This window comes from Lutra lutra, chromosome 11, assembly GCF_902655055.1.
Source record: "Lutra lutra chromosome 11, mLutLut1.2, whole genome shotgun sequence".
Lineage (NCBI taxonomy): Eukaryota > Metazoa > Chordata > Mammalia > Carnivora > Mustelidae > Lutra > Lutra lutra.
Window position 1 is genome coordinate 23,517,928 of NC_062288.1, and position 24,745 is coordinate 23,542,672.

General features: G+C 35.8%; 1 protein-coding gene across 3 annotated transcripts in view; it reads right to left on the bottom strand.

Moving 5' to 3' along the window:
* Positions 1-24,745, bottom strand: part of MAGI2 (membrane associated guanylate kinase, WW and PDZ domain containing 2) — a 1,365,890-nt gene that overhangs the window by 777,588 nt on the left and 563,557 nt on the right. The gene's annotated exons all lie outside the window — the stretch shown is intronic.

Sequence of the window (24,745 nt, forward strand, 5' to 3'; positions counted from 1 at the left end):
GCCCTGCTACAGCAGAGGTTTTCGCCTAGAGAGGGGACAGAATCTATGATCTGATAAAGCTACGTGACCCTAACTTTTAATCAGCAACACGCTGGCATCTTTTTCTCAGTCCATGATCTTTGTATTTGTGTCAGGAGTGGAATCAATGGCTACAGTTAATTAAATGAAGTCCAACATTCTTTCATGCGCTAAAGAGTAGTATTTCTCAAATCTGAATACCTTCAAGGGGATTAAATATAACAAAATCTCTGGTGACAATATAAAAATATGTTTGTGTTGTATGTATAACTGGTATGAGGTACAGCAGGAGGGATTTCAGTATACTTACAATTTAATATTAATAATATAAATAATCTAGTTATTTCACTGACTCCAAGTCAAGTTATATGCTCTTCAGGATATGCGCACTTGATGCAAACTACATATTCTATGATCAGAGAGAACGTGGACAGACATTAGTATTTGGTAGATGATCTTTATCAACATTATAACTGACTAACCTAGAAAGGATAGTGTTGGTAGAATGCTTTATTTCTACTCTTAAAGTTCACTTCTATGTGGAGGGACACCCATTAGTTTAACATTACTTCCTGTGGAGGAAACTGACAAATGGATTGGGAAACTGGAAAGAAACACTGTATGTGCAACCACACCCTTTTCCCCTAACCCTTGGAAGTGAACCACCTCTAGTTGATGTGGTTCTATTGTGGGTGAGTCTATTTTATTTCCATGCTCAGTTTTAAGAGACCTCTTACCTATGAACGTGAGCCACATTTTCTAATACTAGCTTTATCAGTAATGAAGGTGATATTTTGGTTTCCCTTTTGCCTTACTGTATTTTTTTATTACCCAATTGCTTCAGATTGCAAGCAGAGAAAATGGATATTATTTACTGAGCCTCCAAAGACTCAAAAATATTCATAATTTTTTTAAGGATGAAAACATCCTGAGAATAAAGTAACAGCAATTTCCACGATAATCAAGGGAAGTTGGCCCTAGGATATTTGACTTAATCAAACAGATTGGTTGGCACAGTGTCAGAAATTTTTTTTCAATCTAACAAGTAAGAAATTGCCCAAGGTTTCAGGTAACATAACTATGAAAATAGTTGGTAAAGCAAATCCTAATACCTAAATCTTTTTAATTACTTCAAATTTCTAATGAAATTCAGAGGTTTCTTTACTTGAAATCTCTTTACTTGAAATCTCTTGAAATTCAGAGGTTTCTTTACTTGAAATCTCTTAGGTCAAGGCCTTCTAAAAAATAAATTAGTTTTATTTACCTACAGTTTTCCAACTTATATGAGAATTTCTGAAAGATATGTACGTAACATTGAAGGTAAATTCTTTTTTTCTTTCCTTAAAGAAAGGCTCATAATGGAATCATGTATTGTTTTCTTGAGAAGTTATACAAAATTATGTCTCACATAGCTATTCCAAGTGTTGGTGTTTAAGAAGTCTCAAATTCTTTTGAAGTATTGGCAGTATTTCTGAGAGAGGTCAATTTAAAAATATATAAGAAGAGAGATTAAATTATCGATCATTTTCTACTCTGGAGATTAAACACCAAATCTCTCAACTCCAGAACATATACAATCAGTATCTATGTATTATGTTAAAAATTACAATCACAGACAATTCACTTGCAAAACTTTGAAACTTATAAAGACTGGTTCAGCTATTATCAGGCCAGATTTTACCAGGTGAGTTGTTCCACTATTATAAAGTAACTACTCTTACATTATTAGACCCTCACTTACTGCATGGGAGCAGTGATAGTATTAATGGTGATAAAGGAACTCATTGTTTGTCCAAAGAAATACTTAACTCCTGAATTGTGAGTTTGAAAACATCAAAATGGTACCAGAATGGGAAAACTGGACTAGAAGATCATTATTCTCTTTATCATTCTGGATAATGACAACAAGACCACCAATGAAATTTTAGTGTTGGCTTTTTCTTATTAAAAAATAAGGGTGCGGGGCGCCTGGGTGGCTCAGTGGGTTAAGCCTCTGCTTAGGTCATGATCTCAAGGTCCTAGGATTGAGCCCCATATCAGGCTCCCTGCTCAGTAGGGAGCCTGCTTCCCCCTCCTCCTCTGCCTGCCTCCTTGCCTACTTGTGATCTCTGTCTCTCTGTTGAATAAATAAATAAATAAATCTTAAAAACAAACAAACAAACATTTCATTCTCTCTCTCAAATAAAGATTTTTATTTATTTATTTATATATTTGAGAGAAAGAGAGAGAGAGAGAGTGAAAGAGTGCTTGAGCAGGAACGGGGGGGAGGGGCAGAGGCAGAGGGAGAAGCAGAATCCCCACTGATCAGGGAGGCTGATTTGGGGCTCAATCTCAGGACCCTGGGATTATGTCCTGAGCCAAAAGCAGAGGCTTAACCAGATGAGCCAACCAGGCGCCCTCTCTCAAATAAATAAACTGTTAAATAAAAGTGTGTGTGTGGGGGGGGGGGCACCTGGCTGACACAGTAGTTAAGCCTAAATCTTGTTTTGGCTCAGGTCCTGATCTCAGGGTCATGGGATGGAGCCCTCTGAAGGGCTCCCTGCTCAGTGGGGAGCCTGCTTCTCCCTCTCCCTTTGTCTCTCCCTGCCACTCCTGGCTCCTGTGCTCTTGTGCTCTCTCTCTGTCAAATAAATAAAATCTAAAAAAAAAAAAAAAAAAAAAAAGATTCTCTCTGTCCCATCCCCTGCTTGCACTCTCTCTCTAAAATAAATTAAAAAATAAAAGGCACTTCTTTCTTTGTCAAAATGTAAAGACTTGGTTTTCCACCCACCCCATGCATTAAATGTTAGCTATGTCATGTCAAAATATAAATAAATATAAATAATTTAAATATAAATAAATATAAGTATTTATTTATAAATATAAATAAATATAAATAAATAAATAAATATAAATAATTTCTCAATTAATTTGAAGACATGCTTGTAATAATAAATGACAATTCAGAGGTTTCGAAATGATGTCAGGGAAGAAGACCTTCCTGTGCCCTGTGGCCCTTCTGGTTGGACTTAGACTCAAATTGATATAACACAGATAAAGAGGAGAAAATAAATTTATTAGGCATAGGTATGGAGAGTGCACACAGACATGGAATTCAAAAGACAGTGAGGCAAGGGGAAGCTTACATTAGCTCAGGAGGGGGTGTTCTGAGGATGCAAAGGGGAGAAAGTTCTTTAGCCAGAAGGTGAAAAGGGATGTTTGGAGAAAAACAAGGTTGCTCTATTATTCAGATAAGTTCCTTCAGTACAGGGGAGTCTCTGTTAATAGTTGTGGATCTGGCACAGACTCTCCTTTCCAGTGTAAATTTAGGCAGCTATTGGGGAGGCAGAAAGCTTTTCCTGCATCTGCTGGGTTTTCATTACTTATTCTTTTTTTCTTCTTTTTTTTTTTTTTAAAGATTTTATTTATTTATTTGACAGAGAGATAGAGAGCACAAACAGGGGGAGCAGGAGTTGGAGGGAGAGGGAGAAGCAGGCTCTCCTCTGAGCAGGGAGCCTGACAAGGGGATGGATCCCAGGACCCTGTGACCATGACATGAGCTGATGACAGCTGCTTAACCAACTGAGCCACCCAGGTGCCCGATGATTACTTCTAACTCGAAAAAATCTTTATGCTAAAATGGCACATTTTGAGGTGTCTCATACGGCACCCCTTCAATAATTAGTCATTGATTTTTCCAAAACATCTTTCAAATTCTAAGATACAAATATAAATGGAAACTCTTTAATAAACTTTATATTAATATTTTTTCATTTTGATTTTATGGATGTAAAAATGATTTTTATTGATAAGTTAAAGTCTGAATGTAAGGGCCTATTTAACCAGAGTGGCCCCACCTTGGTTGAGCAGCCATTTTGTTGTTTATGCAGTAAAACTTAAATTGACCCTGCCCCCCCCAGGGGAACTTATTTAAAAGCAAGTTTGGGAAACCAGTCCCAGGTAACAAAGCCCAAATACAAGGGTGGGTCAGGTCAGGTAGAGATAACAGCCCGAATGCAGGGAAGAGTCCCGTCAGGTGGAGACATCCAATCAGTAAAGCGCGCATACTGTCTTCCTAGCTACCAAGGAGTGTGGGCCCTGCATTTTGGGCACCAATTCTCACCAAGGTGATAGGCTAGTTCAAATGTCTACTATAGGGTAAACTGTAATTCAATTGGTCACTTATGTGTGACCAAGCATGACTATGCAGCTTTCTCTGTGTGTTACAATCTCATTCGACACCTGTGTGTGGCCAGGCCCAACCACATGGCCTTTGCTCTATAAAAGTTAGTCTGTGAGGCAGGGAGGGGTCGCGCTCTCTGTAAGAGGTGTGGCCTCGGCCAGTCAGTTTGATTCTCGATGCTTGGCGAGAAATAAAGCTTTGCTTGACCTTCGCTTTGTATCAGTCTTGCTCCTTTAATCACGAACCCATTATTGGGGGACCCAACACTGAACTTGATATTTTAGGATTAATCTTTCTTACCAATTAATGGGAAAGAAACTCATAACTCTAAACATTTAGAGTCTGATTATTTGAAAAATTATTATCAAACATTGGGTAACTGGAAGACGTCAAAAACAGCAATTAGTTTCCATCTTTAACTTCTATAGAAATTGAGTGAATTATGTAATTTTATTTTACTCTTTTAAAATTTATTATTATTATTTATTTATTTAAAGATTTTATTTATTTATTTGACAGAGAGAGAGGGATCACAAGTAGTAGGGAGGCAGGCAGAGAGAGAGGGGGAAGCAGGCTCCCTGCTGAGCAGAGAGTTCAATGTGGGGCTCCATCCCAGGACCCTGATTATGACCTGAGTGGAAGGCAGAGGCTTAGCCCACTGAGCCACCCAGGTGCCCCATATTTTTTATTTTTAAAATATTTTATTTGTTCATTTGACAGAGACAGCATAAGCAGGGGAGCGGTGGGCAGAGGCAGAAGAAGAAGCAGGGTTCCCGAGGAGCAGGGAGCCTGATGCAGAACTCAAATCACAGGACCTTGGGATCATGACCTGAGCTGAAGGCAGACGCTTAACTGACTGAGCCATTCAGGCACCCAAAATTATGTAATTTTAAATTACAATGCATTAAGTTTATTCTATTATGGAAATTGAATATAACATACAGGACTGAATTCAGAAAAAAAATGCATATGCTGTTTGCTTTTAGCAAAAAAAGAAAAAGCAGCTTTTGTATTTTAATTTTATAACATTCTGAAGAACTAGAAAGATGTTCATACAGGTAGAAAGGGATGAAAATGCTATAACATATAATGAATAAACAAACTGTATGATTGATGTATTTATTAAAACATCATAACACAATAGTTTTAAAATTTTAACCAGAATCTAGGAATTTATGCAAATTTTCATAATAAGTGTGAATATGCTTTCTTCTTTGAACTAAAAAAAATCACATTCTCACTCTTTATAAACATCCTGGATTCATTTCTGATATTACTGATTAAAAACAAGCTTTTTCCTTATTTTCATTACAAGAACAGTTTTTATTATTCAGCTTCACCTATTAACATATTCAGCTTCACCTATTAACAAAGGAAATGGAAAATTAACAGCTCCCATCTCTGCCCCTTCCCCCTTTAACTAGTTGTACAGTTTAAAGCAGGTTAAATCAGGCCTGTGGCCTGTTTTTTACGTCCTTTGTGCTAAGAATAATTATTTCATTTTTTCTTAAAAGATTCTATTTATTTATTTGACAGAGAGAGATCACAAGTAGGCATAGAGACAGAGAGAGGGGAGAAGGAGGCTCCCTGCTGAGCAGAGAGCCCAATGCAAGGCTCCATCCCAGGACCCTGAGATCATGACCGGAGCTGAAGGCAGAGGCTTAACCCCCTGAGCCACCCAGGCACCCAACTGTTTCATTTTTAAAGGGTTGTATAGTAGGCTGAATAATTCCTCTTCCTCAGAAGATATCCATATCTTATTCCCAAGAAGCTGAGGATATGCACATGTTATCTACAATGGCAAAAAAGACTTTGAAGATGTGATTATGTTAAGGACCCTAAAATGAAGAAATTATCTTGGATTATCTGGGTGGACCCAATGTAATCCATGGTTTTTTTTTTTTTTTTTTTTTTTAAATTTATTTACTTATTTGACAGAGAAAAAGAGATCACAAGTAGGCAGGCGGGGCGGGGGGTGGGGGTGGGAAGCAGGCTCCCCTCTGAGCAGAGACCCTGATGCAGGGCTCAATCCCAGGACCCTGGGACCATGACCTGAGCCAAAGGCAGAGGCTTAACCCACTGAGCCACCCAGTCGCCCCAATCCATGGGTTCTTAAAACTGGAAATTATTTCCTGTCTATGGTCAAAGGGAGATGAGAGAAAAGCAGGGTCAAAGAGACGCTACAGTATTGACTTTAAAGATGGATGGGAGGTATCATCTGCCAAAGAATGTGGATAACCTTTAGAAAAGATGTGCCAATAGTTTCTCCCCTAGAACTTCTAGGAGAAGCCCTACCAATAACTTGATTGTAGTTCAGTGAGATCCATGTTAGACCTGCAATCTATAGAATTCTAAGATACTAAATTTGTGTTTTATTAAGTCACAATTTTTTGAGTGGTGGTTTGTTATAGCAACAATAAAAAATTAATACAGGTGGTAAGAAAACAAAGAGTAAGTGATAAAAACACATAAGTGATTTAAAAAACACTAAAATATTTATAATCAGGGCCTTTAAAACTTCTGGTTTAGGGGTGCCTGGCTGGCTGAGTCAAAGGAATGTGCAACTCTAGATTTTGGGGTTTTATTTTTATTTTTATTTATTTTTTAAAGATTTTGTTTATTTATTTGACACAGAGAGATCACAAGTAGGCAGAGAGGCAGACAGAGAGAGATGGGGAAGCATGCTCCCCGCTGAGCAAAGAGCCTGATGTGGGATTCTATCCCAGGACCGTGAGATCATGACTTGAGCTGAAGACAGAGGCTTATCCCACTGAGCCACCCAGGCGCTCCTAGATTTTGGGGTTTTAGACTCACATTGGGTGTAGAGATTACTTAAATAAATAATTGTTAAAAAAAAAACTTTCTGGGGGACCTCGGTGGCTCAGCGGGTTGAGCCTCTTCTTTTGGCTTAGGTCATGGTCTCAGGGTCCTGGGATGGAGCCCTGCATTGGGCAGGCTCTCTGCTCAGCAGGAAGCCTGCTTCCCTCTCTTTCTCTCTGTCTGCCTCTCTGCCTACTTGTGATCTCTCTTCCACTGTCAAATAAATAAATAAAATCTTAAAAAAAAAAAACCTTTCTGGTTTAGACATTAAAATTTCTTAGCCTGGATTTCTCAGACATAGGACTTCCATATAAATTTTTGGCTTGCATATTTTGAAAGAGTCATTTGGAATAACAACATAAGTTAAAACCAGTCCAATATGGTAGCATGTGAATATTAGATCCATGTGGTGTTGGGACAATGTTTTTATCTATCTATCATCTATCTAATCTACTGATGGGCTGGAATTTATCGCAGAACAAAATTGGTACATGTGATGCTTTTAAAGTAGTGATTGTTCTAGCTCTACTCCACCAGGCATTGTTGAGTAAGCATCATTGATGATAATGAAGAAACACTGGATTAACAAATCTAGTAGGAATATCACATCTCTTAATATAGTTGAAACTAGGCTGATAAGTCCACTGTTTGGATGTGATTATAGGAATAAACCAGGCTAGGAAAATGTGTAACAGTTAACTTAATCATTTTGTGTGATGTCAACAAGAATGACTGTACTTCTGCAGTTGGGGATTGAAACACATAAGAAATCACCATAAAAACAGGCCAGAAGTTCTGATTCTGGGTAAGACACAGGGAAATCCATCCTGTGTCTCCCACTGAATGAAGCTGTAAAGCCTAGACAGAATGCATAGTAGGAGTTATTGAGGACTCTGAATAGTAAAAAGTGACAGTCCCAGATGGTTTCTTTGGCCAATTCTCTGAAACACTTAAATAAGAAATAACATCAGTTTATTCAATCTATTCCAGAAAATATGAGGAAGGAATACTTTCTATCTCATTTTATGACACCACCATTAACATTATGGCAACATCAGACACAGACAACTCAAAAGGCCATAGTTCATATATCCCTCACTAACAAAGATGTGAAATCCCTCAATTATCAGATAGAATCAGAGATACATCTAAAGAATAACACCGGGGCACCTGGGTGGCTCTGTGGGTTAAAGCCTTTGCCTTTGGCTCGGGTCATTGTCTCGGGGCCCTGGGATGGAGCCCTGGGATGGAGCCCCATGTCGGGCTCTCTGCTCAGAGGGGGGCCTGCTTCTCCCTCTCTCTGCCTGTCTCTCTGTCTACTGGTGATCTCTGTCAAATAAATAAATAAAATCTTAAAAAAAAAGAATAACACCACAACCAAGGGAAGTTTATTCTGAGAATGCAAGGCTGGTTCAATATTTGAAAATCAATCAGTATAATCACCATATTAACAGTCTAATATTTAATATAATTGATGCACTTATAAGCATTCAGTAAGGGGCACCTGGGTGGCTCAGTAGGTTAAAGCCTCTGCCTTCCGCTCAGGTCATGGTCTCAGAGTCCTGGGATCGAGCCCCGCATGGGGCTCTCTGCTCAGCAGGGAGCCTGCTTCCTCCTCTCTCTCTGCCCGCCTCTCTAACTACTTGTAACCTCTGTCTGTCAAATAAATAAATAAAATCTTAAAAAAAAAATTAAAAAAAAAGCATTCAGTAAAACTCAATATCAATTCATGATTAAAACTTTTAGTGAGCAAGGAAGAGTTGGTAACTTCTTTGACTGATAAAGAGCATCTACACAGTATCTACAGCTAACATCAATCTTAATGGTAAAAGACTGAATGTTTTCCTTCAAAGGTTTGACAGAAAACAATGGTGTCTGCTCTTACCACTTATATTCTACAGCATACTGAATGATTTAGCTGGTGCAATAAAACCAGAAAATGAAATAAAAGGTATACAAATTAAGGAGGAAACACTAAAATCTTCCCTATTTTTGGAGAATATGACTGTCTTCATAAAAAAAAAAAATTGAGATATCTACCAGAAAAAGCCAACAACGAAAAGTTCAATAAGGTTATAGGAAAAAGTATGTAGTGGAAAGACACCACTATAATACCGATTTCTGGTATACATGCCTTTTCTAATCTCTTCTCTTTGAATGTGAATAGTACTTGTGACTTGCTTCTAACCAATTAAATATGCCAAAGGTGATGTGACGTCACTCCTGTGACTGTTGTAATACATAAGACACCCTTGCTAAAAAGACTGTATTTAGGGTTTCCATGTCTTTGCCTTTGAAGAAACAAGCTGTCATGAGTCTTATAACCACAAGGAAATAAGCTTTGTCAAATATCTGAAGGATCTTAGAAAACAATCCTTCCCCAGTAGATCCTTGTTGAGGACCCAGCTAAGTCATTTCCAGACTCTCAACTCACAGAAATTGTGAAATAATAAATGTCTATAGTTGTAAGCCAGAAAGTTTTGTTATAATTTGTTACACAGCACAGAAAACACAAAAGTTAACACACAAACATCATACTTCTAAATACTAGTAAACTAGTATTAGTTTACTAATTAGTTACTAGTATTAGTAGTACTAATAATTGGACAACACATTTTTAAAAAAGAAATTACAGAATGTCTAAAAATACAGTATTAGGCACAAATCTAATAAAATATGTATAGGATTTTCTGCTAAAAACCACTAAATGCTAATGGAAGAAATAAAATAAGATTCAAAATAAGTAGAGAGACATATTGTGTTCATAGATTGGAATTTTCAACATAGTGCATACCAATTTTCCTCAAATTGTTGTATAGATTTAATGCAATTCTAATTAAAATCCTTGCAGTGCTATTTTAACAAATATTTTATTTCTTTATTTGAGAGAGAGAGTATATATGAGCATGAGTCAGGGGAGAGGCAGAGAGAGAGAGAGAAAGGGAGAAGCAGACTCTCGGCTGAGCAGGGAGCCCAATGTGGGACTTGATTCCAGGCTCCTGGGATCATGACCTGAAATGAAGGCAGACGCTTAACTGACTGAGACACCAAGATGTCCTCCTTGTAGTGTTTTCATGGATATAGACAAGGTGATTCTAAAATTTATATGGAAATGTAAAGGAATTGCTATAGCTAAAATAAAATTTTATAAAGGAAGAATAAACTTGATGAAATTATATTATCTTAAGATTCTAGGACTTTTAATTAAGGGATAGCCATAAAAACAGTAGTATGGGTGGAAAGATAGATACATAGATCATTGGAACCTAATAGAGATTATAAAAATAGACCCACACAAATATAGTCAATTGATTTTTGCCTGAGTATAAAGACAATTAAATGGAGTGAAGATAATCTGTTCAATAAGTGATGTTGAAACAATTAGATATCTCTATGCAGAGAAATGAGGCTCAACCTAAACTTCATATTATATACAACTTAATTCTAAATGGAGCACAGATATAAATGTAAAGCAATAAAACTTTTAGAAGAAGACATGAAAGAAAGTCTACATGACTTTTGGTTAGGCAAATAGTTCTTAGTTAGGACACCAAAAGCATAATCCATAAAGAAAAACATGGAAAATTGGGCTTTATAAAAATTAAAAAAGAATTATATCTGTGAGAGATGTTAGATAATGAAAAGACAAGCTACAGACTAGGGTAAATTATTTACAAATCATATATTTGATAAAAAGTTGATATCTAAAATATAGTTTTAAAATCTCAAAATTCAAAAGTAAGGAAATATAAATCCAATTTAAAAATAGGAAGACTTGGGGGCGCCTGGGTGGCTCAGCGGGTTAAGCCACTGCTTTCGGCTCAGGTCATGATCCCAGGTCCTGGGTTCGAGCCCCACATCGGGCTTTCTGCTCAGCAGGGAGCCTGCTTCCTCCTCTCTCTCTGCCTGCCTCTCTGCTTACTTGTGATTTCTCTCTGTCAAATAAATTAAAAAAAAAAATCTTTAAAAATAGGAAGACTTGGAAAGACACTGTAAAAAAGAAGATATATAGAAGGCAAATAAACACATAAAAATATGTTTACTATCACAGCCATTAGGGAAGTTTAAATAAAAACTATGATGAGATTCCTTTAGATACCTATTAGAATATCTTTAAAAAATTCTTGACAGTATCAAGTCCTGGTGATGATGTAGAGTATTGGAATTCTTTTTTTTTTTTTTTTTAAGATTTCATTTATTTGAGAGAGAACGTGAGAGACAGAGCATGGGGGTGGGGGTCAGAGGGAGAAGCAGACTCCCTGCTGAGAAGGGAGCGAATGCGGGGCTTATGTGGGGCTCGATCCCAGGAGCCCGGGATCAGGACCCCGGGATCATGACCTGAGCCTAAGGCAGACGCTTAACTGACTGAGCCAGCCAGGCACCTTGAGTATTGTAATTCTTATACATTGGTGAGAATGTAAAACAGTAAAGCCATTCTTGAAAAATGTTTGACAGTTTTTTGGTAAAGTCAAATAAATATTTATCATTATCACTTAATTACTTAGAAAAATGAAAGTTATGTTCACATAAAAAGCTATGTTCTCACAAATTTTTATAGCCTAAACTGGAAACAGCCTATTTGTCTTTCAATATATAAATGGCTAAAAAACAAACAAAAACAAACAAACCAATCCTGAGATGCAGCATACAATGAAATACTATTGAGCAATAAACATACACACACACACACACACAAACAAAAACCACAAATTGTTGCTATACATACTAATTTGTATGAAGCTAATAGACATGTTGAGTGAAAGAAATCAGTCTCTAAAGGTTACATACTGTATGATTCAACTTATATGACATTCTTTTTTTTTTAAATTTTTTAAAGAACTTATTTATTAATCTAACAAAGAGAGAGATCACAAGTAGGCAGAAAGGCAGGCAGAGAGAGAGGAGGAAGCAGGCCCCCTGCTGAGCAGAGAACCCGACCCTGCCTTGATCCCAGGACCCTGAGACCATGACCGGAACTAAAGGCAGAGGCCCAACCCACTAAGCCACCCAGGTGCCCTATATGGCATTTTCAATGGAGAGAAACTATAGTGATGACAAACTGATCGGTGGTTGTCAGGAATTAAGGATGGGAGAAGCTGATCACTACAAAGTAAGAGCACAAGGGAGTTTTGGGAGCATGTTTCATATTCTGATGTTGGTAGTGGTTGTATGAAGTACACATACCATGAATTTCAAACTGTACACTGGAAAATCCATTTTTACATGGATTTACATTTTTTAATTAAAAAATTAAATTAAATTAAATTAAAAACCATAGACTAAAAGCAAAATGGAAAACCATTCAGAGAGGATAGGAGGGTGAAGCACTAGTTATCCTAGCAAGCCAAACCACAAATCTACATGACTTATGTTCTTTATAAAATCCTTTAACCTATTTTCTCAACTGTGGAATCAGAAATATGAAACTCCACGTATAGCAATTTTAACCTCCGACAAAAATCAAGACTGCTTGTATATGTTCATATGCCCATCCTGGGGGAAAAATAATAAAGAGTTCAGGTTCAAATAATATGAAGACTAGATAAGCCTCCAGAATTAGTATTAAGAATGATAGAAGTAGGAAATACAATATATTTTAGCTATGTTATATTTGAGGGTGTTGACTGTATGACTTCTGATTCATCAACACATATAAACTATGTGCTTCTTGGATATAGCACTCTAAGTTCAGTTTGTAAGTACTTTAAAAAAATCCAATAGCATTACATGCTTTTGTTGAGATTCAACTTGGTTTAGAAGACAAGTCTACACTTATATCTACCACTGGTTAACTGGGTAATTTAGGATAAGCCTTCTGAGCTTCAGTTATTTACATTTTTAACCAACAGAATAAAAATAATGATATCTAATTTGTCTACCTTAGAAGGCAGGTTTAAAGTTCAGCTAAGTAAATTTACCTAAATTACTTCACAAATTATAAAAATATTGCTGTTATTTTTTGAAAGATTTTATTTATTTGAGAGAGAGAGAGAGAGAGAGCGCAAGCACCATGGTGGGGCAAGGGGTAGAGGGAGAGGAAGAAGCAGGCTTTCCCTGAACAAGGAGCCTGATGCTAGTCGATCCCAAGACTCTGGGATCATGACCTGAGCTGAAGGCAGACTCTTAACGGACTGAGCTGTCCATGTGCCCTACAGTGTTATTTTTTATACAAAATGAGATATAGTGTGGAGTGTGTGTGTGTGTGTGTCTGTGTGAGAAATTTAAGGATATTGTGCTTCTATCCAAACCCCTTGCATAGCACTTGGATAGTAATCTTCCTTCTACCGGAATTTTTCCATTTAATTTTCTAGAGTTACTGAACATACTGTCATTAGTTGTATGCTTATAAATTGAAGACTTCAAAAGGCAGTCTTTTCCTAATCATTAGATACTCAGTCTTTTGCATTTCCAAGATATCTGTGTTTAAGTGCCTTGTAAGGCACCCTGCCTATTAGCAGTTATTTGAATAGTCAATATTTTTGCACTTCAAGTTGTTCATCTACATATACATCATGCAGAGATAATTTTAATGCAGCAAGGTATATAGTCAAATGGGATGACTGAAAAACAATAATTTATGTGAAAGGATTTTTTGAATCCTTTTATTCTTAAGAAGGTGTGTCTGATGATATGGCAAACAAACTAGAATTGCAGAATGACTTCAGAAACAGAACTGAGAGGTTAACACTAGAATTATGGATTTGTTTCCAGATGGCTTTTCACTATGCCGTAAAATACGTCAGTGTGCTAGAACCCATGTCATCCTGCTAGTTACACAAATCTGCATTGTTTTCAGTTTTCTGGCCTGGTCTGTCACTAACATTGGCAGTGAGATCAGGAACAAATCAGTGGCCAGCTCTTTGCTGGAAGTTTATTAGAAAGCCCCATTCCTGACTTGTGTTCTAAGTACTTTATACACAGCAAAGAGAGGCTTCTACTTGAAATTTTATCTATTTTTTAAGGGACCGAATTCTGTTAATTGTATTTCACTGAGGAAAGATTTATGTGTGAAAGGCTGTGTCATTCTTGACCCCTTCTATTCAGTTTTCCTGTGAGGCTTTAGTAAAGGCTAGTGCCTTTAAATGCTCTTACTTCTGACTATGAACTGCTGAACAGGCCACTTAGAGACAATGCCTAAGACATGGTCCAAATAACAAAATTATTTGGACATGTTATTTATGTTATTTATGTGAGTGGAATAGTTAAAAGGGTTAAAAATTTAATAAAGTGATTTGACCTCATTTATTTTGATCAGATTATATTGTCAACCTCAGCTCTATTTTTCTCTTATTACACAAATTATTCTTGAACTAAGAAACAAAAAAGAAATAATACTTTCTCTGGTATGGGAATCATGTATATGTACATCTCCCTATCATCAGCTTAGTTGTCACAGAATATGGATTTGCCTTCATTAAGCAAGAAAGAATAGTTTCACCCTGTTAATTTAGCTAAAGATCATGATTTTGAACTCTTGGTCTACTTTTCTTTAAATCTTACCCTTTTGTGGTTATTATTCCCAAATGTACCTCCTTCTATGATCTGTTACTGGACACCTCAGGCTAAGAAACAATGTTTTTACTATATATGAAGGTATGAACTCTCAGGCAGCTTAAGCTCAGAACATTAAAATTTACTGTCTTTAACTTATCTATAGCCAGAGAGATTGATACGGCAACTATGGCAAAATGTTTACAATTATTTAAACTACATCTTATTAATCACCATATTATTCTTTCAGTTTTCCTATGCATCTGAAATATTCATAATAGAAATGTAGGGAAAACTTTATCTTTAGATCAAGCGAGGCTGCCAGAAACCTGGATATCCAGACCACATTGCTTTGGACTTTTTCAGAATTGATTTAATGTTTCATGAACTGTTGGCTGCATTTATTGTAAGGATATATAAAATGATCTCCTATATCACAGTGTTCCCTTCATAAGGACCCATGGGAGAAATTTCTCATAGGTCAAAAAAACCAGGCAACATCTCTTGTTTTTATCTTTTGGAGACTGTGACTCTTGTAACTGAATTTGTCTTTTTCATTGCTTTCATGTTTAAGAAGTTCAGAGTCAAATTTATAACCTATTCCCAGCACTTGGCAATGTCTTCAGGGTATGAAATTTATATCTTAACCTTTTTCTAGATTTATTTAGAAATATGTCCCATATCCCTATATCTCTTGTGTACTTACTTTTAAACTAAGTAACTCATGCATTTTTGTTAGACACCACAAATCTTTTTTGGAAATAAGACAGGCTAAAAATAATTTTTAAAGATGTGTGTGTGTTACAGTGTGTGTAAATTGCCTTGAGTCATAGGTACTATTTCTCTACTTCATTTCACACCTAAACCATGTAGCACTTGTAGCACTTGTGTGTGTATCATGAAGATCTCAAGATGTCCCTATACTATCCAGTTCCTGCTCCCCTTAACCGTACATGAAAAGATCTTTAATCATTTAAATAAGCACCTACTGTATATACAAAATTTTATCAGGCTTTCTAGTAATGAGAATTGCTCATACAGACACATAGACCATAGGTGTCACAGAGTAGATAACTTTAGATTTGATAGTAAAACACAGCAGCTCTATAATAATACAAAGAGAAACAACTGGAGAATGATTATAAAGTTACATATTAATACAGTGCTTCTGTAAACTTTTAAGGGATATGAAAGAGGGAGCATATTAGTTTGGTTAGGGCTGCCTTAGCAAAATACCACAGAATAAATAGCTTAAACAATAGAAATATATTTTCTCACAGTTCTGGAAGCTTCAAGTCCCACATCAAGGTAAGGACAGGTTTCATTTCTACTAAGAGACATAAGGGGAAGAATCTGTTCCATGCCTCTCACCTTGGCTTGCAGATGTCTGCCTTCTCAAGGCTGCTTTGACCTTACGTAGTCATCCCTACATGCACAAGCACCCCTGGTGTCTCTCTATGTGTCCAAATTTCCTCTCCTTAAGGACACTAGTCCCAATTGCCTCCTCTGAACTCAATCACTTCTTCAATGGCCCTATCTCCAAATAAAGTCAAATTCTGAGGTACTGGGGTTAGGGTTCTGCAATATGAATTTTAAGGAGACACTCTACAGCCATGACAGGAAGCCTGTATATGTGAGGAAATGATGATGTTGGAGTGGGGAAATTATGTAATTCATGGGCAGTTGCAAGCAAAGTCCATCTCAAGAGGGCATTGCATGGAAGCTTATGTACACGGTGACTCTAAATATTAAAGGAATTAATGAAGTAGTTCACAAGGACAGACAAAAATAAGCAAGATTCCAAGGAAAGAGAATAATTACCACACACTTATTCCACTGGCTAATTAAATAGTAACTTTTTTAAATAATAATGAAATGTGAGATTAAGTGTGTGCTACTATGAAATCTGGTGCATATATTCTAGCCTTTGGAGAATGGGAAGCTATACAAGTTTTCTGTTTCTGTGTATAATGACCTATTATGATACTTCAAGATTATTCTTCTACAAAGAAGTAAATGTAGTTTGTTAAAAATTGTATGGAGATACTACGTAACAGTTCTTTATTTCATAATAAAGGGGCAGAATGCAATTTTTTATTTGTTTTACTCAAATGTAAAGGTAGTATTAATTAGGGGGAATAAAGGAAGTTGAATGGTGCAAACAAAATATTAAAAAAACAGCAGTTCGATAGAAACAAGAAATGATTTTTTCCTTGGGATGTATCCCTTAGTTGTGAGATCTTGGTCAAGTGATCACTCTTATCCTGTGTTTTCTCAGTTATAAAATGAGGAGAGTACTATGAGATGTATTTATGAGTAGTATTCACTCAGTCATTCAACAAAAATCACACATGCCTACTATGAGCCAGAAACTCTTTTAGGGAGTGAAGACAGAGCACTAAAGGAAATGGTCCTTGTTCTCATTCCAGTGGGAGAAGCACACAATAACAATAGCAAAGTGAACTTTATGTAATTCCATAACAGGTTGATAAGTGTAAGAACGAAAATGAAGCATGGTAGGGGATAGAGAATGAAGTGCTATTTTAGAAATATAGTAAATGAAACATATGTGTTAAAAGCACAATGGAACTACAAACTACAGAAGCAAGCATATTGTATTTACTAACGATTTTAGTAAAACTTAAATTACCTGCCAAATTTTAATATACTTTTAAAGTATTTATTTATTTGTTTTTAAAGATTTTATTTATTTATTTGACGGAGAGAGAAATCACAAGTAGGCAGAGAGGCAGGCAGGGAGGCAGGCAGATAGAGAAGGGGAAGCAGGCTCCCTGCTGAGCAGAGAGCCCCATGCAGGGCTCCATCCCAGGACCCTGGGATCATGACCAGAAGGCAGAGGCTTAAACCACTGAGCCACCCAGGTGCCCTAAAAGATTCATTTATTTTAGAGAGAGAGTGCACATGTGCGTGGGGGGAGGGGCAGAGGGAAAGAATCCTCAAGCAGACTCCCCACTGAACTCAGAGCCCAATTCGGGCTCCATCCCTCAACCCATGAGATCACAGGACAAAACCAGGAGCCACCCAGGGGCACTTCCAAGTTTTAGTATTTTTAAAGTAAATATTTGAAACTTTCATATGAAAATAGTATGTGCTTATAACCAAATGTATTTTCATATGAAAATAGTATGTGTTTATAATTAAATGTATACATAAAATGTATTGATATAAAAAGTCCCTTTTTCTATCTAAAATCAATGTCAAGCAGTTATTCTCTTTGGGAATTTGACACCCTTTACAACTAGGATAAAGGTGTGTTACTCTCACTTAAAAATATTTAAACTTTTTTTTAAAGATTTTATTTATTTATTTGACAGAGATCACAACTAGGCAGAGAGGCAGGCAGAGAGAGAGAGGTGGAGGCAGGCTCCCTGCGGGGCAGAGAGCCCGATGCGGGGCTTGATCCCAGGACTCTGGGATCATGACCTGAGCTGATGGCAGATGCTTAACCCGCTGAGCCACCCAGGCGCCCCATATTTAAACATTTTAATATGTTAATCTGATAATGACAGATTCAGATTAGTTTTTTGTTTGTTTGTTTTTTAAAGATTTTATTTATTTATTTGATAGACTGAGACACGGGAAGAGAGGGAACACAAGCAGGGGGAGTGGGAGAGGGAGAAGCAGGCTTCCTGTCGAGCAGGGAGCCTGATGTGGGGCTCGATCCCAGATGCTGGGATCATGACCTGAGCCGAAGGCAGATGCTTAACTACTGAGCGACCCAGGCACCACTGGATTAGATTTTTTTTAATGGAAGGCAAGAAAAACTCAATAGGCCAAATCATTACCATTATTTAAATTTAGAGTATTAAATAGTTCAAATGGAGAATGAAACAAAATCATCCAGTTCGATAATCATAATGTATATTTTAAATTGGCCTTGACATTCTTCTTAAACTTTATGAACATGCATCATAGGTAGGTATTTGTTTTTAAAAGAACTGACCATGTATTGAAAACTTGGTTTACTATTTCATTCTATCAGGACTGCATAACAAAGACCTAAAAATACCACTTTCCATGGTTTGCTTTAATAGAAATAGACTAACTTGTTTCAAGTTACAACCAGAATAATGGTGCCATTAATGATAGTAAAGGAATGGTCTCAATGAAATAAAAAAGATCCAGAAAGCACATATTTTAATCATTTTTAATAATGCTATTCAAAGGTATCTGTAAGTCTGTAGCTATAGAACAGTAATTTTTTTACTAGTATCTTTGAATTTTGTTTTTTTAATGGGAGACATTCATTTATACTATAGAAAGAATAATAATTTAATTTATCTTTGGATCCTACAAGTACTGTATAGTGTGCAACAATTTTACAATTAAATTGTATATTTTCAAATTGTTTGTTGTTGCTTCTCTAAAACTGGATTTTTTTTGTGTGGGTGGTGTTTTCTTTCTTCTGCTTTCCTTGTTTTTTTTCCTCTATCTTCAACAGTTTTGTTTAACAGTTTTAAAAGACATTTTCCAAAGTTTCACAGACATATGCTCAACATATATAATTAACTTCTTTCTAGTAGAGAAATACGATGACAATATAAGGGTAGGTATACTCTACTAAAAAGTTTTTCCCCTCCTACTGCCTGTTTTTAACAAGAAAATATGCCTGAAATATTCAGTGAACAAGAACAAAAGCAATTAAAATAAAAAATCCTACGTTGAGGAATACAAATGTTAAGTTTTCTTTAACTTTGTGAGTCCAGTAAGTTATAAGTTTACTTTGCAAGCACCTAGAAAATTAGAAGTATTTGGATATTATCTGAATTATTTTCCAAATGGAATTATTTCTAACTACTTTAAAATGTGGGCATCACTCAAGTCAATATAAAATATTTTTACTGTTCCTATAACCTACTATTGTCGATCCATGGAAACATACAGTATCAAGGCAACCACCATTCCTTTTGTGGGGACTCTCAAAAATGTGACTCACTAACTCTCAAAATGTGACTCACTAATCAGAATTTTCAATTTAAGACTTAAAGTGTGTGAGGCAATTTGAAAATCTGTCAACACAAATATTTTAAATAAGCAAGGCCATAGCACTTAGATTGCTGCCTTATACTTGTAGATAGACCTGGTGTCCCATGAGGAAGATGATTTAATCGGGATCAAGCATTGAGCTGCTAGTCTTGAGAAATCAGGCTGAAATACACTAAATTTTGTAGCAAATTAAGGAAATCTTTTTAGGTGACAAAGAAGTAGTCTGGTAGATGAAAAGGAGAGAAGATAGAGAAATAGGAATTGTTAGATATCAACAGAGATATTTGTTACTTTTAAAATGAAAGATAACCTTCTGCATATCTTAAGAAAATTTGGAAAAATTTCTAGTGGCAAATTAATAGTCAAGTCCCACTACTGCTCTCTCCAAATATTCATTGGTGCTGCCTAATTATTACCAAGAGTTACTGGTATTGTCATCTTTTATGTTTTTATTGGTCAGCACACATATGCACACACACACGGACATTTAAAAGATACTGTAAATGCTGCTTAATAATGACTGCATTTTGGTGAAAGTTTTTCAGATGAATCTTTTCACTTTTCAATGATCATTTTTTTTTAAGATTTTATTTTATTTTTAGAGAGAGAGAGAGACAGCGCATAAGAGGGGAGGAATAAAGGGAGAGGGAGAGGAAAATCCCAAGCAAGTTCCATGCCTAGCCCAGAGCCTGACATGGGGTTCAATCTCCTAACCCTGAGATCATGACCCGAGCTGAAATCAAGAGCTGAATGCTCAACTGACTGAGCCACCTATGTGCCACTCTAAAAATCATATTAAGTTAAAAACTAAACTCAATGTACTGCCATGTAAGACGTAGGCATTTGGTTATTGATAAACATTTAAATAAATATAAAAATAAGGTATCTGCTGAGTGTACACATCTCTCTTAATCATGACTGTGTGAAGAAATATAAATTAATAAAAACAAATTAACTGGATATAAAAACCATAATCACAGAGAAGATAAAAATGATGTAGGAGATTCAATATAAACCTATTGTCTTCTTTAACTCTTTAGCTATGATTCAATCATTTGTGCTATGTATGCTGACGGCTCCTGTCTTTCTAAGTAGCTAGATCCCCATTTCCTTTTTCTGAAAATAATACATGTAAATATTAGTCAGTATTTACTGACAGATTCTTATCTATAAAATATTGATATGGGCTCTGAATTCTTATGGGTACCTTGATATGGACACTTTAGTTCTTATCTACCAAACTGAAAAAATGGAGGTGAGTTTTGAAAACTTGTATCTATACACCAAAAAATTACGTGAATGTTTATAGAAACTTCCTTTAAAATAATCCAAATCTAGAAGCAACCAAGATGTCCTTTAACAGGTAAATGGATAAAAAATTAGGGTACAGTCATACAATGATATATTATTCAGGGATTAAAAGAAATAAGGTATCATCATGCCATGAAAAGACACAGATGAGTTGTAAATGAATCTTGATACATGAAAAGAAGCCTGTCTGAAAAAGCTACATAATGTAGGATTCCCATTTGCTGACATTCTGGAAAAGGCCAAAGTGGAAGTGGTAAAGAGGTCATGGTCATGAGGATATGGTGGAGGTAGGGACAGTGCTGCATAGGTGAAGCACTGAAGAATTTCAGGGTGGTGAATCTATCCTGTATAATGCTACAATGTTGGACACATAACACTATGCATTGATCACAGCCCATAGGATTTCATAACACAGAAAGCCAAATAATGCACACAGATTAAAAAGATCATTTAGGAGGTCATGGGAATCCCTGAATAAAATACAGAACGTGACTAAAAAAAAGTCTAACTGTATCCAACTGGATGAAATGACTTCACTGACAGGGTTGGGGGGAAAAGGTGATATCCTAAGTAACCTTGAAATGAGTGAGGTCTGTAGGACTAAAGGCCAAAAAACAAGACAAAACAAAAAAAGAAACAACACAACTGTACTTTAGTACTCTACTCTAGTTGATAAAATTATTTTCCAAAGGGGTATATGTTAACAATTTTGAGATATAGATAGATATAGATATACATAGAGATCCTGGAGTTCAACAATTAAATGAGAACCAAATTTCTCACTGTTAGAGCAGAAAGTTATGGACAAGGGGAAGGAACAATGTATATGGTGCTGGATTAGAGTCAGAGACATCATGAAGTTATGTTTAGCTTAATGCAGATGCAAATGATTACATATAGAAATATTTACAGATATATGTATACATACAGTCGATATACACACATGTATTTCTTTGCTCTGTCAGTTAGGTCTGGAAGAAAAGGCCTAGAAGTAGCAACACCCCAGGTACCTGCATTCCTAGGGCTCAGATACTGGTTTCTCATTTTCCAATAAAAGGAACCAGGATTCTATAGAGAAATGTAGGATTCTAGGACTGGTGCAGAAAACATCAAGATGAGCCTGACACATTTCATTTTGTCAGAAAATAAGAAAGTGCTAAGCACACAAACACACACACACAATTTGAGCAACAACATAAATAAAATAGTACTGAATTATAACCCAAAGTGTAAAATAAATATGTATGAGTCACACTGATATAAATAAACTATTGGGTAAATAAATAAATAAATAAATGACAACTCTCCATACAAAAGAATTCTAATATATGTAGCTATTCCACCCTCAAGGCAGTGTAGTAAAACTCCCTACCCTTTCAGTATGGGTTGTGCATAGTGACTTTCTAAAGAGCATAAAAAAGGGGAGATAAAAGGAGTAACTTTATAGTGGAGAAACCGGTAAACCATTACCTCAGTTGGGTGACCAAGATGAACATCAAGTGATAAGTCATGTTGATAGTACAGATCATAGATATGACGTGATGAATGTAAATAACTTTGTAATTTCCCCCAACCCATAATTCTACTCTAATCATGATTAAAAAATCATAAAAATCCCATTTGAAGAATATTCTATAAAACATGTGACTTACATGCCTCAGAAGAGTCAGTCATTAAAAGTAGGAACAAAGAAACTTTTTTTTTTTATAGCCAAGAGTGGGAAACATGATGACTAAATGTAATGTGGCATCCTGAATAGAATCCTAAAAGAAATGAAAGGATATTAGATAAAAACTGAGTAAATGTGAAAAAAGTATGGATTTTAATTAATGGTATTTATCAATATTGGCTCATTAATTGTGACAGATATGCCATATTAATGTATGACACAAATAATAGGAGAGACTAGAGGTGGAGTGCATGGGATCCCTCTCTTCTGTCTTCATAAATATTCTATAAATCTGAAATTATTCTGAAATAGAAACTTCCCTTTTTTTTTTTTTAAGATTCTATTTATTTATTTGACAGACAGAGATCAAAAGCAGGCAGAGAGGCAGGCAGAGAGAGAGGAAGGGAAGCAGGCTCCCCGCTGAGCAGAGAGCCCGATGTGGGGCTCCATCCCAGGACCCTGGGATCATGACCTGAGCCGAAGGCAGAGGCTTTAACCAACTGAGCCACCCAGGCACCCTGAAAAAATATTTTTAAAAATTAGTTCTGCACACTTAAATTGATGAAAATATATTAAAAGTTATTTCTAGTAACTACATACACAACTGATTCATCTTTTTAAGAATATTTGATTTTGAAACAAAAGCCTATTAGTTTCAAAAACCATGTCTGTCCAAAGGATCATTGCATATATTTTAAACAACTCTAAATTTATCAATGTCAACAAAGCATTCTTCAAATTTCATCAATCTTATGCAACTATATGCTGTTGCTAGCAATTAAATTTGTACATAGATTAATGTTAAAAACATGAAAAGTTATTTTTATGGATTTGTATTATTCAATTTCAATCTAAATTCTTTTTTTTTTTCTTAAGTAAGCTCTACATCCGACATGAAGCTTGAATTCATGACCCTGAGATTAAAAGTTGTGTGCTCTCCCAACTGAGCTAACCTGGCAAACTTCAAACTAAATTCTTGTAGCTGTCTACACAGATCACAAATAAATTTTTTTTTTCTTTTCTTGGAGCTTCAAATTTGGTTGGTTTATGTGCCCTATGCTATTGGTGAAAGAGTGTAACACATACTGCCATTTTGTGCTCTTGTTTATTGACTATCTGGCAGGCATTTTTTTTTTTCATTTCATGAAAATGTTGAGTTGGAGTTAACAATACACTAAATCTTTGTGAATACTTTCCATGATTCAGTCAAAGAGCACTGGTAAAGAACACATCATTAAGTTCATTGCATTCTATTTCTTTCAACAGTTCCATAAACTGGTGATGATTCATAGCCTTAAGATATGTATATAAATGATTTTAGCAAGTATATCATGAGAGTTGTCATAGAATCTGCTTCAGAAAATTCAGCACAAATATTTCTGGCATATTTCTGTATATCATACAGTGAAATAAAACCACAAGAAAAGCATGAGTCTCTTGTTTTAAAATTCCCATAAATTCAAAATTTTTATGTAACATATCTGGAGCATCTCATATGTAGCTGAAATTCTTCTTTGATAGTTAAAAATTCAAAAATATCTATTTTAATCCCTTGATTCTTTTAGTCTATAAACTGAATCTGTAAATTTAGAAGTCTTTTGAGTAGAAAATATCCAAGAAATTAATTGCACAGTGTCTTTCATACTCATACTCATACTCTCATACTGTGATTTTTAAAATTTTGAGTTAGTTGATATTTAATATTGCTAGAAAGTTTTTAAATACCATGGGCAATTGTTTGGTGGAAACTGAATATCTTTCACTTTTTGTAAAAAAGTCCTTTTAATCTTTTCTTTATAATTTTCCAACAAAATTTCCATAATTGAAATAATTTTGTTGTTGTTGTTGTTGTTGTTTTTTAAAGATTTTATTTATTTATTTGACAGAGAGAGATCACAAGCAGGCAGAGAGGCAGGCAGAGAGAGAAGAGGAAGCAGGCTCCCTTCTGAGCAGAGAGCCTGATGCAGGGCTCGATCCCAGGACCCTGAGATCATGACCTGAGCCAAAGGCAGTGGCTTAACCCACTGAGCCACCCAGGCACCCCTTGTTGTTGTTTTTTGTTTTCTTTCTTTTTTTTTCTTAAAATTTTCCCTATCAAAGTGGTTTTCTTTTTTGTGCTAGAATTTAAGCCATTTTATAGCCTTACAAAATCATAAGCTCAGAACTTGTTAAATACTATTTAAAAAATTTTACTGGACATTTAATTCTTATGACAGCAACTAACTTCACTGACCTTTTGTAATGGTTGAAAGAAAACTACTATAAAT